This window comes from Gorilla gorilla, chromosome 16, assembly GCF_029281585.2.
Source record: "Gorilla gorilla gorilla isolate KB3781 chromosome 16, NHGRI_mGorGor1-v2.1_pri, whole genome shotgun sequence".
NCBI lineage: Eukaryota > Metazoa > Chordata > Mammalia > Primates > Hominidae > Gorilla > Gorilla gorilla.
This window is the reverse complement of record NC_073240.2, coordinates 45701678-45720884: the sequence shown is the minus strand read 5'-3', so window position 1 is coordinate 45720884 and position 19207 is coordinate 45701678. Positions and strand designations below refer to the sequence as shown.

The window sequence follows — 19207 nt, the reverse complement described above, 5'->3', positions numbered from 1 at the left end:
GGGGTGGTCTTTCCCCATAGAGTGTCATCTCTTTCAGGACAAGGAGTCTGTCTGTCATGCACTTTCTCTTGTGGTTTGGTGCTCTGCACATACTGAAAACAAAATTAATATTGTTGATTTAACTGCCAAAGCTGGAGCACAAAAGGATCATTAAGTGCAAAGAATACTGATCAAACAGAACAAGCTCTACCTCCTTATTGGCCAACCCCTAGAGGTTGACATGGTGACAGGGGTGAGTTGAAAAGGAAGAAGTTTAGTTTTACCTTCTAAAGGTCAGCCTGTCTGTTGTCTGGTACAGGTAGAGATTACAACAATAACCCTTCAGGAAAACATTACATTTTGTCCCATGAAAAATAAACAGTGTTTTGTCCATGCATCACATACTAGTCTTTCTGGCATGATGGACTGTGGTTAAACTCAGCATATCCTGGAAATGGGTAGGAGATGGACATCACTGAGTAGGAGAAAGTGAAACTGGGAAATGAACTGTGGAGAAAGAGATCTCCACAGGGTCAGTAACAAGTATTCAGAATGATCATGGGAAAAAGCGTAGTGTGGAGGAAAAGGGGGGCCGTGGAAGTGACTGAAGTTCAGACTGCATTCTGGGAGATGAAAGAAGCAAACAAGGGCACAACACTAAGGAAGGAGAGGAGAAGGAGTTTGAGTTGTACAAGATTTTCTCTGAAAAATGAAAGATACCAGAAGTGGCCATATTAAAAACCATCTCATAATGGACCTGCTTTACTTCAGAAGGGATAAGTGCTAGTATTTGCTAAGTCTGAGAAATCATCATTGCAGTCTTGTCATGATGAATCATGTAGTGGCCACCCCAGAAACCTGAATCACCAAAGCTTCCTTTTCTCACCTCATTGCCATATAAACTGACTAGACTGGGATGGGAGAAAAAGATGGAGGCTTACAAATATCCTCTCCAGCATCACCCAGGCACTAAGGGCAGTGAGGTGGCCAAGGTCCGAGTCCTAGGGCTTTTAGATTTCCACTGATACCGCTCTAGGGGATTTGATGGATGTGCTTGTTGGCTCATCATGTCATCCCCTTTCCGTAGGCACATCTGTAAAAATGTCACCAGAAGGTGGCCCAGTGAGCAGGAAACCCCACGGGTGGGGTACGGGAGGCTCCATGGTTCTAATGGCTGATGCCACCCTGCTTCAGTGGCCTGATGCCTCCATGTCTGTTATTAGGGTGTCCCTACTGTGGGGATTGGCACATTGTTTTCATTCTATGTTATTATGCAACTGATTAGGTTGAGACTTAACCTAATCCGGTGCAGTCCAGTTCCTATTTTCCAGAGATGACAGTATACCCAGGCCACTTAAATTTGATCTGGGTGTTGGTGAGACTATTACACACCCACAAATAATCCAATAATCTCTTTGGCTGTGTCATTTCTACTGGTGTCTAACCTCATCCTTTTTATTTGGCTCTCATTGATTTTATATTATTTGGGGTGTCTTCCCAACATATTGCCTGTATAAATACTGTGTCCTTAATTCCACAAATGAACGTTACTGAGAGTTAGTCTTATTCTTATTTTATGGCTGAAAAAAACTGACACTAACAGGTTTGGTAACTCGTCCAAAATCACATAGCTGGTAAATTCTAAGAATAGTGGTTCTGGCTGCACGCGATGATCTCACACCTGTAATCCCAGCACTTTGGGAGGCTGAGGCGGGCAGATCCTAAGGTCAGGAGATTGAGACCATCCTGGCTAACATGGTGAAACCCTGTCTCTACTAAAAATACAAAAAATTAGCCAGGCATGGTGGCAGGCACCTGTAGTCCCAGCTACTCGGGAGGCTGAAGCAGGAGAATGACATGAACCCGGGAGGCAGAGCTTGCAGTGAGCCGAGATTGCGCCACTGCACTCCAACCTAGGCGACAGAGGGAGACTCCGTCTCAAAAAAGAAAAAATAAATAAAGAATTATTATTCCATCCCTGATCAGTCTGATTTTAAGGTTCAGTCTTTTCCAACATAATGCTGAAGTGACTGGGAAAAGTCAAGCTTCTAAATTGGCAATTCAATTGGGAATTTACTATTATGGTCTGTGATGATGACATCTTATATCATGTACAACAGTGGATCAAACCTGACTGCATATCAGATCATGTTGTTGAGCTTTTAAAAACTATACATGCTTGGCTGGGTGTAGTGGCTCACACCTGTAATCCCAGCACTTTGGGAGGCCAGGGCAGATCACCTGAGGTCGGGAGTTCAAGACCAGCCTCACCAACATGGAGAAATCCCGTCTCTACTAAAAAATACAAAATATTAGCTGGGTATGGTGGCACATACCAGCAATCCCAGCTACTCGGGAGGCTGAGGCAGGAGAATTGCTTGAACCTGGGAGGCAGAGGTTGTGGTGAGCCAAGATCATGCCATTACACTCCAGCCTGGGCAACAAGAGTGAAACTCCATCTCAAAAAAAAAAAAAAAAAAAAAGTATGCATGCTTTGAATGTATTAATACAATTAGATTTGCTAATATTTTGTTCAGAATTTTTGCATCTATGTTGATGAGAGAGATCAGCATGTAATTTTCCTTTCTTATAATGTCCTTGTCTGTTTTGGATATCAAGGTTATGCTGGCCTCATAAAACAAGTTATAAAGTGTTCTCTTCTCTTTTGTGTGTGGTTTTTTTTTTTTTTTTTTTTGGTAGTGACAAAGTTTCACCTTGTTGCCCAGACTGGTCTCGAACTCCTGGGCTCAAGGGATCCACCAGCTTTGGCCTCCCAAAGTGCTGGGATTATAGATAGGCATGAGCTACTGCACCTGGCTCTTCTCTTCTTTTTTATGGCCTTGTATTTAGACAATGTTATCTGTACTTTTTCTATAGTTTATACCTCACAAATTTTTCATTTTGGCCTAATATATGGTCAATTTTTGTGAATTATCCAGATACTTTAAAAAAAAGGTGTATTCTCTTTCTTGAGTACCAAGTTTTATCTGTTATTAATTATGCTATTTAGCCCTTCTCTGTTGTTTTGGCTTCTACTATAGTGTTTCCATTTTTTCTTGTACATCCTGTGATTTTATGTTTTAATTAATATTCATTTCAGTGCTAAGTTATTTGGTGCTTAGGTATTCATAACATTGTAACTTGTGAATGGCAATTTTTTATCATTATAGATTATTTATTTGTACCCCTTAATACTTGTTTGTCCTGATGTTAGCCTTGCCTGATGTTAAAATTATAACCATTGCAGTCACTTCCAAGATGGCTGTATTGGAACAGCTCTGGTCTGCAGCTCCCAGCGAGACTGACGCAGAAGTTGGGTGATCTCTGCATTTCCAACTGAGGTACTTGATTCATCTCATTGGGACTGGTTGGACAGTGGGTGCAGCCCACAGAGGGCTAGCTGAAGCAGGGCAGGACATTGCCTTACACAGTAAGCACAAGGGGTTGGGGCATTTCCCTTTGCTAGCTAAGGGAAGCCATGACAGACTGTACCTGGAGGAAAGGGTACACTCCCACCCAAATACCGCACTTTTCCCACAGCCTTAGCAACCAACTGACCAGCAAATTCTCTTCCGTGCCTGGCTCGGCAGGTCCCGCACCGATGGAGCCTTGCTCACTGCTAGCACAGCAGTCTGAGATTGACCTGCAAGGCTGCAGCCTGGTGGGGAGAGGGACATCCGCCATTGCTGAGGCTTGAGTAGGTAAACAAAGCAGCCAGGAAGCTCGAACTGGGTGGAGCCCACCGCAGCTCAGCAAGGTCTACTGCCTCTCTAGACTCTACCTCTGCAGGCAGGGCATAGCTGAACAAAAGACAGCAGACAACTTCTGCAGACTTAAATGTCCCTGTCTGACAGCTCTGAAGAGAGCAGTGGTTCTCCCAACACAGTGTTCGAGCTCTGAGAATAGACAGACTGCCTCCTCAAGTGGGTCCCTGATGCCTGTGTAGCCGGACTGGGAGGCACCTCCAGTAGGGGCCAACTGACACCTCATACAGGTGGGTACCCCTCTGGGACAAAGCTTCCAGAGGAAGGATCAGGCAGCAATAGCTGTTCTGCAATATTCACTGTTCTGCAGCCTCCACTGGTGATACCCAGGCAAACAGTGTCTGGAGTGGACCTCCAGCAAACTCCAACAGACCTGCAGCTGAGAGGCCTGTGAGAAGCAAAACTAACAAACAGAAAGGAATAGCACCAACATCAACAAAAAGGACATCTACACCAAATCCCCATCTGTAGGTCACCAACGTCAAAGACCAAAGTTAGATAAAACCACAAAGATGGGGAGAAACCAGAGCAGAAAAGTGGAATATTCCAAAAACCAGAGTGCCTCATCTCCTCCAAAGTATTGCAGCTCCTCGCCAGCAATGGAACAAAACTGGACAGAGAATAAGTTTGATGAGTTGACAGAAGTAGGCTTCAGAAGGTCGGTAATAACAAACTTCTCCAGCTAAAGAAGTATGTTCTAACCCATCGCAAGGAAGCTAAAAACCTTGAAAAAAGGTTAGACGAATGGCTAACTAGAATAAACAGTGTAGAGAAGACCTGAAATGACCTGATGGAGCTGAAAACCACAGCACGAGAACTTCATGATGCATGCACAAGATTCAATAGCTGATTCGATCAAGTGGAAGAAAGGATATCAGTGATTGAAGATCAAATTAATGAAATAAAGCAAGAAGACACAATTAGAGAAAAAACAGTGAAAAGAAATGAACAAAGCCTCCAAGAAATATGGGACTATGTGAAAAGACCAAATCTACATTTGATTGGTGTACCTGAAAGTGACAGAGAGAATGGAACCAAGTTAGGGAACACTTTCCAGGATATTATCTGGGAGAACTTCCCCAACCTAGCAAGGCAGGCCAACATTCAAATTCAGGAAATACATAGAACACCACAAAGATACTCCTTGAGAAGAGCAATCCCAAGACACACAATTGTCAGACGCTCCAAGGTTGAAATGAAGGAAAAAATGTTAAGGGCAGTCAGAGAGAAAGGTTGGGTAACCCACAAAGGGAAGCCCATCACACTAACAGCAGATCTCTCGGCAGAAACTCTACAAGCCGGAAGAGAGTGGGGGCCAATATTCAACATTCTTTAAGGAAAGAATTTTCAACCCAGAATTTCATATCCAGCCAAACTAAGCTCCCTAAGTGAAGGAGAAATAAAATCCTTTACAGACAAGCAAATGCTTTTGTCACCACCAGGCCTGCCTTACAAGAGCTCCTGAAGGAAACACGAAACATGGAAAGCAACAACCAGTACCAGCCACTGCAAAACATGCCAAATTTTAAAGACCATCGATGCTAGGAAGAAACTGCATCAATGAATGGGCAAAATAGCCAGCTAACATCATAATGACAGGATCAAATTCACACATAGCAATATTAACCTTAAATGTAAATGGAATAAATACCCCAATTAAAAGACACAGACTGACAAATAGGATAATGAGTCAAGACCCAGCAGTGTACTGTATTCAGGAGACCCATCTCATGTGCAGAGACACACATTGGCTCAAAATAAAGGGATGGAGGAAGATCTACCAAGCAAATGGAAAGCAAAAAAAAAAAAGCAGGGGTTGTATTCCTAGTCTCTGATAAAACAGACTTTGAACCAACAAAGATCAAAAGAGACAAAGAAGGCCATTACATAATGGTAAAGGGATCAATTCAACAAGAAGAGCTAACTATCCTAAATATATATGCACCCAATACAGGAGCACCCAGATTCATAAAGCAAGTCCTTAGAGACCTACAAAGAGACTTAGACTCCCACACAGTAATAATGGGAGATTTTAACACCCCACTATCAATATTAGACAGATCAATGAGACAAGGCTAACAAGGATATCCAGGACTTGAACTCACCTCTGCACCAAGTGGACCTAATAGACATCTACAGAACTCTCCACCCCAAATCAACAGAATATGCATTCTTCTCAGCACCACATCTCACTTCTTCCAAAATTGACCACATAGTTGGAAGTAAAACACTCAGCAAATGTAAAAGAACAGAAATCACAACAAACTGTCTCTCAGACCACAGTGCAGACAAACTAGAAATCAGGATTAAGAAACTCACTCAAAACCGCACAAATACATGGAAACTGAACAACCTGTTCCTGAATGAATACTGCTTAAATAACGAAATGAAGGCAGAAATAAAGATGTTCTTTGAAACCAATGAGAACAAAGACACAATGTACCAGAATCTCTGGGACACATTTAAAGCAATATGTAGAGGGAAATTTATAGCACTAAATGCCCACAAGAGAAAGCAGGAAAGATCTAAAATCAACACCCTATCATCACAATTGAAAGAACTAGAGAAGCAAGAGCAAACACATTCAAAAGCTAGCAGAAGTCAAGAAATAACTAAGATCAGAGCAGAACTGAAGGAGATAGAGACACAACAAACCCTTCAAAAAATCAGTGAATCCAGGAGCTGGTTTTTTGAAAAGATGAACAAAATTGATAGATGGCTAGCAAGACTAATAAAGAAAAGAGAGAAGAATCAAATAAATGCAATAAAAAATGATAAAGGGGATATCACCACAGATCCCACAGAAATACAAACTACCACCAGAGAATACTATAAACACCTCTATGCAAATAAACTAGAAAATCTAGAAGAAATGGATAAGTCCCTGGACACATACACCTTCCCAAGACTAAACCAGGAAGAAGATGAATCTCTGAATAGAACAATAATATGTTCTGAAATTGAGGCAATAATTAATAGCCTATCAACCAAAAAAGAGTCCAGGACCAGACAGATTCACAGCCGAATTGTACCAGAGGTATAAAGAGGAGCTGGTACCATTCCTTCTGAAACTATTCCAAGCAATAGAAAAAGAGGGAATCCTCCCTAATTTTATGAGGCCAGCATCATCCTGATACCAAAGCCTGGCAGAGACACAACAAAAAAAGAGAAATTTAGACCAATATCCCTGATGAAGATCGATGCAAAATTAGTACGGTCAAACCGAATCCAGCAGCACCTCAAAAAGCTTATACAACACGATCAACTCGGCTTCATCCCTGCAATGCAAGGCTGGTTCAACATATGCAAATCAATAAACATAATCCATCACATAAACAGAACCAATGATAAAAACCACATGATTATCTCAATCGACACAGAAAAGGCTTTTGACAAAATTCAACAGCCCTTAATGCTGAAAACTCTCAATAAACTAGGTATTGATGGAAGGTATCTCAAAATAATAAGAACTAGTTATGACAAAACCATAGCCAATATCATACTGAATGGGCAAACCCTGGAAGCATTCCCTTTGAAAACTGGCACAAGACAAGGATGCCCTCTTTCACCATTCCTATTCAACATAGTGTTGGAAGATGGGCCAGGGCAATCGGGCAAGAGAAAGAAATAAAGGTATTCAATTAGGAAAAGAGGAAGTCAAATTATCCCTGTTTGCAGATGACATGATTGTATATTTAGAAAATCCCATCATCTCAGCCCAAAATCTCCTTAAGCTGATAAGCAACTTCAGCAAAGTCTCAGGATACAAAATCCATGTGCAAACATCACAAGCATTCCTATACGGCAATAGCAGACAAACAGAGAGCCAAATCATGAGTGAACTCCCATTCACAATTGCCACAAAGAGAATAAAATACCTAGGAATCCAACTTCACAGGGGATGTGAAGGACCTCTTCAAGGAGAACTACAAACCACTGCTCAATGAAATAAAAGAGAACACAAACAAATGGAAGAACATTCCATGCTCATGGATAGGAAGAATCAATATCGTGAAAATGGCCATACTGCCCAGGGTAATTTATAGATTCAATGCCATCCCCATCAAGTTACCAATGACTTTCTTCACAGAATTGGAAAAAACTACTTTAAAGTTCATATGGAACCAAAAAAGAGCCTGCATAGCCAAGATAATCCTAAGCCAAAAGAACAAAGCAGGAGGCATCACACTACCTGACTTCAAACTACACTACAAGGCTACAGTAACCAAAACAGCATGGTACTGGTACCAAAACAGATATATAGATCAATGGAACAGAACAGTGGCCTCAGAAATAACACCACACATCTACAACCATCTGATCTTTGACAAACCTGACAAAAACAAACAATGGGGAAAGGATTCCCTATTTAATAAACGTGCTGGGAAAACTGGCTAGCCATATGTAGAAAGCTGAAACAGGATCCCTTCCTTACACCTTATAAAAAAATTAACTGAAAGTGGATTAAATACTTAACTGTAAGACCTAAAACCATAAAAACCATAGAAGAAAACCTAGGCAATACCATTCAGGACATAGACATGGGCAAGGACTTCATGACTAAAACAACAAAAGCAATGTCAACAAAAGCCAAAATAGACAGATGGGATCTAATTAAACTAAAGAGCTTCTGCATGGCAAAAGAAACTATCATCAGAGTGAACAGGCAACCTACAGAATGGGAGAAAATTTTTGCAATCTACCCATCTGACAAAGGGCTAATATCCAGAATCTACAAAGAACTTAAACAAATGTGCAAGACAAAAACAAACAACCCCATCAAAAAGTGGCCAAAGGATATGAACAAACACTTCAGAAGACATTTATGCAGCCAACAGACACATGAAAAAATGGTCATCATCACTGGTCATGAGAGAAATGCAAATCAAAACCACAATGAGATACCATCTCTGACCAGTTAGAATGGCGATCATTAAAAAGTCAGGAAACAACAGATGCTGGAGAGGATGTGGAAAAATAGGAACACTTTACACTGTTGGTGGGAGTGTAAATTAGTTCAACCATTGTGGAAGACAGTGTGGCAATTCCTCAAGGATCTAGAACTAGAAATACAATTTGACCCACTGATCCCATTACTGAGTATATACCCAAAGGATTATAAATCATGCTACTATAAAGACACATGTGCACTTATGTTTACTGTGGCACTATTCACAGTAGCAAAGACTTGGAACCAACCCAAATGTCCATCAATGATAGACTGGATTAAGAAAATGTGGCACATATACACCATGGGATACTATGCAGCCATGAAAAAGGATGAGTTTGTGTCCTTTGCAGGGACATGGATGAAGCTGGAAACCATCATTCTCAGCAAACTATCACAAGGACAGAAAACCAAACACCGCATGTTCTCACTCATAGGTGGGAGTTGAACAATGAGAACACATGGACACAGGGCGGGGAACATCACACACCAGGGCCTGTCAGGGGGTGGGGGCCTGGGGGAGGGATAGCATTAGGAAAAATACCTAATGTAAATGACGAGTTGATGGGTGCAGCAAACAAACATGGCACATGTATACCTATGTAACAAACCTGCACGTTGTGCACATGTACCCTAGAATTTAAACTGTAATAGAAAATAAAAAGGAAGAAAGAGAAAAAAACAAAAAAACAAAACAAAAATAATTATAACCATTGCTTTCTTCTAATTTACATTCATAAAGATTTTGGATTTACTTTTTTTTGGATCCCTTTTATACAGTATAGAGTTGGATTTTCCTTTATGATTTAATCCAAATTTATTTTATTTTATTTGACTTTCAATTTTTATTATTTTTTAAATAAAAAAATAGTGATGGGATCTCACTATGTTGCCCAGGCTGTTCATGAACTCCTGGGCTCAAACGATCCCCCTGCCTAAGCCTCCCAAAGTGCTAGGATTACAGGTGTGAGTCACCACACGTGACTGAAATTTCTTTTATTTTAATACGTTAGCTTAGCACATTTGTATTTATTAAATTGACATACTTGGTCTTAATTATTTATATAATTTTATATGATGCCTTCTATTATTTCATAGATCCTTTAAAAACTCTGATGTTGTGGTATTTGGTTTTATTTTTTCTGAAAATCTGGAAAGGTTATATTTTTGTTTTAGTGATTGTCTTTATAATTTATATACTTAATCTTCCTCTTTTAGGCATTATCTATCAATCCCCTAATATGACTAAATAATGAAATTAGAATATTTTCTCATCTTCTCCCTATCCTGCTCTTGATGACCTCTCTTTTTGCCATAGTTTTCCCATTTATTTATTGGTTGGTGTAAGTTCATCTTCTAGTACTTTCTTCAAGGAAGGCTCATGGAAACAATATTTCTTGAGATCCTCCCATGTTCAGAAATGTCTCACTGTGCCTTTTTATATAAACAGACAGAGACAAACACAACAGAATATGTCGAGAATTGACTCAGAAGTATGCCATGTGATGCTACCTTGAAGTCAGAATAACCTGCATTATAGCTGAAATAAACTTTAAATTGCTATTCCTTTTTACCTTCCTCCCTTCCTCTCTCTCTCTCTCTCTCTCTCTCTCTCTCTCTCTCTCTCTCTCTCTTCACTCACTGCAGCCTCTGCCCCCCTGTATTCAAGCAATTCGCCTGCATCAGCCACACAAGTAGCTGGGATTACGGGCATGTGCCACCACACCTGACTAATTTTTGTATTTTTGTATTTATTTTTTATTTTTATTTTTTGTGGAGACAGGGTTTCACCATGTTGCCCAAGCTGGTCTCGAACTCCTGAGCTCAAGCGATCTGCCTGCCTTGGCCTCCCAAAGTGCTGGGATTCTAGGTGTGAGCCACCGTGCCCGGCCCCTTTTTAGTTTCTTATCCAGCTGCTCCCATATCAGATCTCATCTTTTTAAATTTTATTTTTGTTTACCTCCCTCCATTCATTCACATGCTCATTTGAGAAGACTTAAGTTCTCCCAGCTTTGGACAATAACTGCTTTTAAAAACTGTAAGATTTCAAGAGAACATTTGCCCAAGACTCAGAATTGTTTTACAAATGGAGCATGTGTATTATGTGGCCAGTGTCTTCACTCTAACTTGGTTATAAGACTGAAACCATTCTTCACTGCTCTAACATGCTGAATAAATCAACTGAGGGGGAGGGGGTGTTTATCTCTGTCTGTTTATATATGTTATATGCGTTGTCATGAGGCTGTGTGACTTATCTAAGTGGAATATTGAATATCCATTGAAATGGATTTGTTAAGTCATTTATATTATTAATGAGCATTTAAATGCAACAGATATCATTTCAGGTGACTTCACATGAATGAATAAAAGTCAGTGCTATTGGATTATTTTTGGCTTGAAAAAAAATAGACTTTGTACATCAGAGTGAACTCCTCACCCTAGAGAAGTATAATTTTCCAGCTTTTGCCCTAAGGTCTTCAGCCATAGGCCTTCTCACTACCTTTCTTCTTGCACCCTGGCATTTCCTACAATGTAAAACACTGGAGGATCTATGTGAACCCCTGGGTTGGGTCACTTGCTAGGCTCTAGTTGCTGTTGTTGTTTTTGTTGTTTTGTGCCACTCTCTCCTTGTTCACTGTGATTCTGCCACACTGCTGACTTTTCATGATGGTCTTGCCCTCTTGGACTCCACGTTTGTGGTTCCTTCTGCCTGGAGCACACAATCTCCCTCCCTAGCCTCACTGCTGTCACAACTCAAGTCTCTCAAGTACAGCTTTATCTATCACTCCCTCAGGGCAAACTTCCCTTGCTTTCAAGCTAGACTAGGTTCCTCTGCTACACACTTTCATGGTTTCCTTTTCTTTTCCTTCATAGCCCTTACCATAATTGTGTTTGAGTCATTACTTCTATGATTATCTGCTTAATGCCTTGTCCTCCCCTAAGTGGGGATTGTGTCTGTCTTATTCATTGTATCCCCAGCACCTTGTGCCAGCATGTTATAGACACTTATTACATAGTTGCTGAATAAATGGATGAATGATCCCGTCCCAATATGGCTCCCACTCCCATCTTTCCACCAAAACTCCTTTTGCATGATTACCAATTACCTCCTTGTTGCTGAATCCACTAGATATTCTTTGGTTTCCCTCTTGACTTCTTATCAGTATTAAACACTTGAGCACTTTTTTCTTAAAAGACTACTTTTTGGCTGGGCACAGTAGCTCACACCTGTAATCCCAACACTTTGGGAGGCCGAGGCGGGTGGATCACGAGGTCAGGAGATCGAGACCATCCTGGCCAACACAGTGAAACCCCGTCTCTACTAAAAAAAAATACAAAAAATTAGCCGGGCTTGGTGGCGGGCACCTATAGTCCCAGGTACTCGAGAGGCTGAGGCAGGAGGATGGCGTGAACCTGGGAGATGGAGCTTGCAGTGAGCCGAGATCACTCCACTGCACTCCAGCCTGGGCAACAGAGTGAGACTCTGTGTCAAAAAAAAACAAACAAACAAAAAAAAAACTTAAAAATGTGGAAATGGCTTTGGACTAGTTAATGGGCAGAGGTTGGAAGAGTTTGGAGGGCTGAGAAGAAGACAAAAAGACTAGAAAAATTTAGGAACCTCTTACATATTGGTTAAATGGTTGTGACAAAAATGCTTATAGACATATAGACAGTAAAGGCCATGCTGACAAAGTCTCAGATGGAAATGAGGAACTTATTGGGAACTGGAGCAAATGTCACCCATATTATGCCATAGCAAAGAACTTGGCTGCATTGTGTTCATGGCCTAGGGCTCTGTGGAAGGCCAAACTTAAGAGTGATGACCTGGGGTATCTGGTGGAAGAAATTTCTAAACAGCAACGCATTCAAGAAGTGGCATGGCTACTTTTAACAGCTTATGATCAGATACAGCAGCAAAATAATGATCTAAAGGTGGAATTTCTAAATAAAAGAGAAAGAGCAAAACAATTTGGAATATTTATAACTTGGTCATGTGGTAGAGAAGGAAAGAATGTTTTCAGGTGAGGAATCCAAGGGCGATGTGGAGCAACCACTTGCTAGAGAGATTACCATGGATAAAAGGGAACGAGGTGCTAATAGAACAATGGGGAAAAGACCTCAAAGACATTTCAGAAATCTTTGAGGTCATCCCTCCCATCACAGGCTCAGAGGCCTATGAGGACAGAATGGTTTCAGGGGACAGGCCTGGGGTGCTTTTGCCCTGTGCCACCGCAGGATGTGGGGAGCATCCCAATTGCTCTAGCTCTAGCCTGAGCCCAAACAGCCCCAGGTACCACTCAGGCTGCTGTTCCAGAGAGTGTAAGCCTTAAGTTCTGGCAGCTTCCGCATGGTGTTGTCTGCAGGCTCCCAGAATGTAAGAGTGGTAGAGGCTGAGCAGCTTCCACCTAGATTTCAGAGGATGTATTGGAAAGCCTCAGTGCTCAGGCAGAAGCCTGCCACAGGGGCAAGCCACTGCAGAGAAACTGTACTAGGGCAGTGCCTAGTAGCTGTGGAAGAAGGGCTGCTGCCCTCTACCCTAGCATTATGGAGTCACCAGCAGCATGCACCTCAGTCTGTGAAAGCCTCAGGCACTCCACTCCAAACCATAACAGCAGCCATGTAGGCAGCGCTCAGCAAAGCCATAGGGGTAGGGCTGTCTGAGGCACTGGGAGCCCATCCCTCAAACCAGTGTCCCCAGAATGCAGGACATGGAGTCAAAGTTTATTTTGGAGCTTTAAGATTTAATGTCTGCCTGTCTGCCCTACTGGGTTTCAGACTTGCATGGGCCTGTTACCTTTCTTTTGGCCAGTTTCTCCTTTGGGGAATGAAAATCTTTACCTAATGCCTGTACAACCATTGCATCTGGGAACTAAATAACTTGTTTTTGATTTTACAGGCTCACAGCTGGAAGGAATTTGCCCTGAGTCTCAGATGAGACTCTGGACTTCATATTTTTAAGTTGATGTTGGAACAAGTTAATGCTTTTGGGACTACTGGGGTAGACTGTATTTTGCATGTGAGAAGGACATGAGTTTGGGGGGAAGGGGCAGAATGTTATAGTTTGGATGTTTGTCTCCCCAAGCCTCATGTTGAAATTTGATCCCAATGTTGGAAGTGGGGCCTAATGGGAAATGTTTGGGTCAGGGAGGATGACCTCTCATGAACAGATTAATGCCCTCCCTTTGTGGGTTGGTGGGCGCAGGTAAAGTGAGTGAGTTCTCACTCTATTATGCTGGTTGTTAGTTCCCATGAAAGCTGGTTGGTAAAAAGAGCCTAGCACCCCCTGCTCTCTCTTGCTTCCTCTCTCACCATGTGATCTCAGCACATGCTCGCTCTCCTTCCCCCTTCCCTTCTGCCAATAGTGGAGGCAACCTGCAGCCCCTCACCAGAAGCTGAGCAGATGCTGCCACCATGCTTATTGTGCAGCCTGCAGAACCATGAGTCCTATAAACCTTTCCTTTATAAATCACCCAGCCTCAGATATTCCTTTATAGCAACACAAAATAGACAAAGACACCATCTCAAACTTGGCCTACCCAAAATTACACGTTTGATATTTTCCCCAAATCGGGTCCTCCCCAAATCTCAGCTGAGAGTATCTTCATCCATCCAGTTAGTCATGCCAGAAATCTGGGAGTCAGCCTTTCTGCTATCTTCTCCTCAACTCCCATAAGCTCACACCTTACGAAGTTCCATGGATCCTACCTCCAGAATAAATCTTGGATCTGTCTACTTCAATCCACCTCCACTTCCACCATTTATCCAAGTCCAAATCACCATTCTTGGCTGGCATATAGCAGGAACCTCAACTGGTCTCCTTGCTTCCACTCTACCTGTGCCATCAGCACTGCCACCACTACCAAAGTGCCTCTCTCCTTGGATAGTTCTAGACTAAAATTCCTGCCCTCTGACTCTCTTTTCGTAACTCTTCTTAGTGCTTTCTTCAGGTTTGTTAATGGAAAGTATGTTAATGGTTCCTCAGGGTGGCCTCTATTAATCTCTTTTATTGCATATGGATTTTACTAGTTTAATGTTCGTTGTTAACCTTATTTCCAAGTTCTTCAAGAAACTTTACGGTTTTTGGTTTTTTGTTGCTTCTTTCTTTTGTTGTGAATAGCTAGATGTGAGTAACTGAATAGCTGATGAAGCAGTGGAGGAAGCCATAGTCAGGATTTTATAACTGTTCTGACTTTTGGAACACCAAGGACCTATGGCACACTGATTTTTCTTGTTAGTACACTATGTAATCCAGACCTGCAATAACCCAGTATCTGTGATAAGTTAAGGGGAGACTAACCCATCACAGACACTAGGTTATTGCAGGTTATCCAGATCCAGTATCTGTGATGGGTTAAAGTCTCCCTTAGATACGTGACCCCACAGGATTAATTTTTAGTTAATTATATTTTAAACTCCAAATAAGTTTTTTTCTTTTCCTTTTTTTTTCCCCCAGGGGAAAGCACGAATGCAGTTCCTCACTACCACAAATTATGCAGTTGAGTTTCCCGCATTTGGGGAAATCACAGGGGTAAGCACACCTATGGAGTGCAATGGATGAGCCTCACCCTGGGAAAACCACCTTCATGATCATGGCATCTCCCCTGCCAGGTAAGAATCCAAAGAAGTTTTGATAGCAGAGATTTATCAAGAACTTGTTAGTTGTATTCAGTGGGGAGAGTGTTTCGAAGTGCTGTGCTGTCTGGGAAAGTTAAGCAGAGGCCCAGAGAAGCTATGCCAAGCAGGCCACCAGCAAAGTCAAAGGCAGCATTTTACAGCTTATTCAGTAAAATGCCTGGAAAAGTCTCTTCCTCAGCACTATGAATGCTGGTCTTCATTAGGAAATTATGAAGAATGTCACAATACTATAATAACAACTTTATTTTTTGTTTTTAAAATGTCAGCTTCTTAAGACTCCTTATCAAGTTCTTCTGCTCTGAAAAAACAGAATCCTTATCAATTCTTCCTTTTACTTTCTCTATAAAGAGCCCTAGTCATAGAATATATTTCTAAATTTGCCTTCCCCTCCTCCAAATCTCTGCTACCAGGCAACAACCTTCAAGACAGCTTTAAAGTGTTATTGCTCAGGAGAAAACAAATACAACTCCATTGTGGCCATTATGTCATTATTCCAGTGGCTTTTGCTTTGGTTCTGTGTGTTTCGTTTCCATAATTTAAAGTCCAAGGAGTGTCTCCTTAAAGTGGCCCTCAGCTCTTAAGCCATTCCTGGGGTCTTCTCCTTCTGCTTCACCCATTGGAAGGACATGGTTAGAAGACTGTGAGGAAACCCCACAAAGCAAGGGGGGTTAAGCTGGGTTTTAAATTCAGTGGGTAAATGAAGGCAAGTACCTCATCTCTCCAAGCAAGACCTTCTTAGCTGCTAAGAGCAGGAGCTACTGAAGGAACCAGTCATGCACAGCTAAGAGCTGTGGGAGGTATCTAAAAGCAAAGGACCTGACTGATTCTATAAGTCATTCCACTGCAAAAATCCATTCCACTGCCTTGTACATCTTGTAATGCTCCCTCACCCTGCACCTACACATGCATGCATGCGCACACATACACACTTCCTTTTTTGTCATTACTGGGGCTCCAGAGATTGATCCGTCTTCATCACCAAATTTTTTGGGGGCTTTTATACTGTATAGAACACTTTACCACATCCTGGTTAAGAAATGAGGCTTTGTCATCAGTGGGATTCCAGTGCATTTGGGGAAGGGGTGATTACTGGTGAAAGTACAGGCTGTGCCCTGCGTGTTGGGCGGGCCAGGGAGAGACAACTTCAAGGGCTGGGGCAAAGTCTAATGGATTAGGTAAGAGGATTAGCAGTGTGTCTGTGAAACCACCACTGCAAAATCATAACTGAGACAGTGAAAGAGATCTGACCTAAAATCTTGCTTCTAACCTCCAAGCTGTCCTTCTTCATTCCTGGGCATGGTCTGAACCAACTTTGGGGGGATCTTAGTTTTTAATTTATAGTTTAAAACAGAGATAACAGCCCTTCTTCAAAACAAACCTCCTTCTTGCCTGGGGACAAGACTGCCTTTGTAGGACTAATGAATTAGCCACAAAAGTAGAAATTATGGTTTAGGAGTCACGCAGCTGGAGACTACAGGATTCTGACCCTCCCCAAATTGCTCCTGGGGATAATGTCACTATTATAAAATGAAATGTTAGTGCTTTAGATATTTTGCAGACCCTGCACTTGATGGATCAGCTGGCACCACCCAGATTGATAAACTGGCTCGTCTGATTTTGGGGCCCCTACCCAGGAACTGACTCAGCCCAAGAAGACAGCTTTGACCCCTTATGATCTCACCTCCGACCCAACTAATCAGCACTCCTGACTCACTGGTTTTCCCCCACCCTCCAAATTATCGTTAAAAATGCCGATCTCTGTATGTTTGAATGCTTGGGGAGACTGATTTGAGTAATAATAAAACTCCAGTCTCCCACAAAGCTGGCTCTGCATGAGTTACTTTCTTTATTGCAGTTCCCCTGTCTGGATAAATTAACTTTGTCTAGGCAGCAGGCAAGGTGAACCCATTGGGCAGTTACAAATTTGGGGCTTGCTGGGGCTTGCCCTTGTGGCTGCCTGCCCATGGTTTGGTAGACTCCCTCCAGCAACAGATCCAGAGGCCACCCAAGTGGCCACCTAGTTCTCTTGGACTCTAGGCTCTACTGGTGGGGTGCTGCTGATCCAATGGGCATGGATTTAATTGCAGTACAGAAATAGTCCTGGGAGATATCCCATAACTGTAGCTCCATGGTAGAATGTTTGTCTATAGCCCCATGGTGGGGTGTCTGTCTCCAGATCTACCACTGGGTTTCTGGGACTCTAGCCCTATCACTGGGTATCTGTCTGTAGCCCATCATGTAGTGTCTGTAGCTGTAGCCCCATTATGGGGTGTCTGATTTGCTGAGTATTCTAGGTGCTGCCAACAGCCCCTTCCTTCTCCTATTTGTCAGCCTCTCTGGACGTGCTGCTGTCTCTTGGTTGCCTTGCAGGGTGTCTGTCTGTAGCCCCATCATGGTGTGTCTGTTTTTAGCCCCATCACGAGATGTCTGCTGGTGGGGTGTCTAATTGGATGGAGAATAGGGGACTTGTTTGGAGGAATACTCTTGGTTTGTGACTGGGTCTGGAATCTGTGTCTCAAAAGCCTTCTGTCTGTCTTGTCTTTGTTGTGTGTGTGTTTGTATATGTTGAGGGGATCTCTGAGGGAATTGCTGATGGAAGTCCAGCAGGCCTAACTCAGAGAACCCTCCGTAAGTCAGGTTACATCTGGTGAGCCCTGAAGAAAGCTCAACAGGCCTGACATGAGGTGACTGTCCACTCTTCATCTTGTCCAGAGACCACCCATTTAATTACCAGTTGGAGATCATCCGTCTCCACTTGGAGTGGATCAAAGACTATAGGAACCAACATGAGAAAATTTGAGCCTTGCCAGGTCAATATTGGGTGCTGAACGAGGTGACTGCTGTCTGTTTTGTTATGTGTATTTTGCTTCGGCTGGGATGGAAAATATTAATTCAGTTCCCCATGCAACCCGTCAGGCAGCATCTTGCAAAAGTGAGAAGCTTTTGCCTACGGTTCCATAAAACAGAAATGGATGATTTTCTTTTGTAACAGGGCTTGGCCCCCACAGCTATGGCACAGTAAGCAGAGTCATCAAAAGCTGCTCTATTCTTCTGGAAGCTTCAGAGAAAGGGAACACAGAAATCTGGTATGCTGGCAAAAAGGGTGAGAATTTCTTACCAGCCAAGTTTCTGGTCTCTGTCTCTCTCTCTCTCTCTCTCCTCTCTCTTTCTCTCTCTCTCTGTGTATGTGCGTGTGTGTATTTGTATAAATGATAAACATCACTGTTTGTCTCCTCTGCAAGGGTTTGATTAGTAGAAGAAAGGATTTGTGAGACTAGTCTTAGGTGGTAGCAAATCTGGTGTACTTTGTGCTAAGAATTTGTCTTTCTGTGTTCTTCTGTAATGGAGAGAAGGGAATCACAGAATAGAATGTGGGTTTAAGACTCCTGTAAGCCCACTTTTCAAGCCAGCCTGGCAGGCTGCTCAGTTACAAACTTTGCTATGTGTCCCTGAAACCAATACCAGATGAAATTTATCTGTTTGTTTTGTGTCCTTAAGAGCCCAATCTTGTGACCATGTGGGGATACTTTCTCTTGGTCTCTGCCACCCAGAGGACAGGAATTTGGGGATTCATGTCATAGTTAACCCTAAAAGTTATCTTGAGCAGTTAAAAGCCTTTGCAAGCTCAAAATTGGCTGCTATAGGCTTCTTCTAGGAAGAGCAATAGAAATTGCTCAATGCTGTAACTCAGTAGCTAAGGCCTTGTCTTTTGACAGTGGCAGCCCAGGTTCAATTCTTGGCTTAGGGAATGAGTCTTTTCTGGTTTATTTGTGTAACTTTTTGACCCTTATTGATTCTTTTTCCCCCGTGGACCACTTTTGATTTCTCCTCTTGAGTTTTCCTTTGAGCTACCTTGGGAAGATTCTAAATCCTATTAAAA

General features: G+C 42.3%; 1 non-coding gene across 1 annotated transcript; it reads right to left on the bottom strand.

Annotated features, from left to right (window-relative positions):
• Positions 1-15142: 15142 nt before the first annotated feature.
• LOC115930885 (U1 spliceosomal RNA) lies at positions 15143-15308 on the bottom strand. The gene has a single exon (XR_004067477.2). It is a non-coding gene; the product is annotated as a U1 spliceosomal RNA (small nuclear RNA).
• Positions 15309-19207: the final 3899 nt, after the last annotated feature.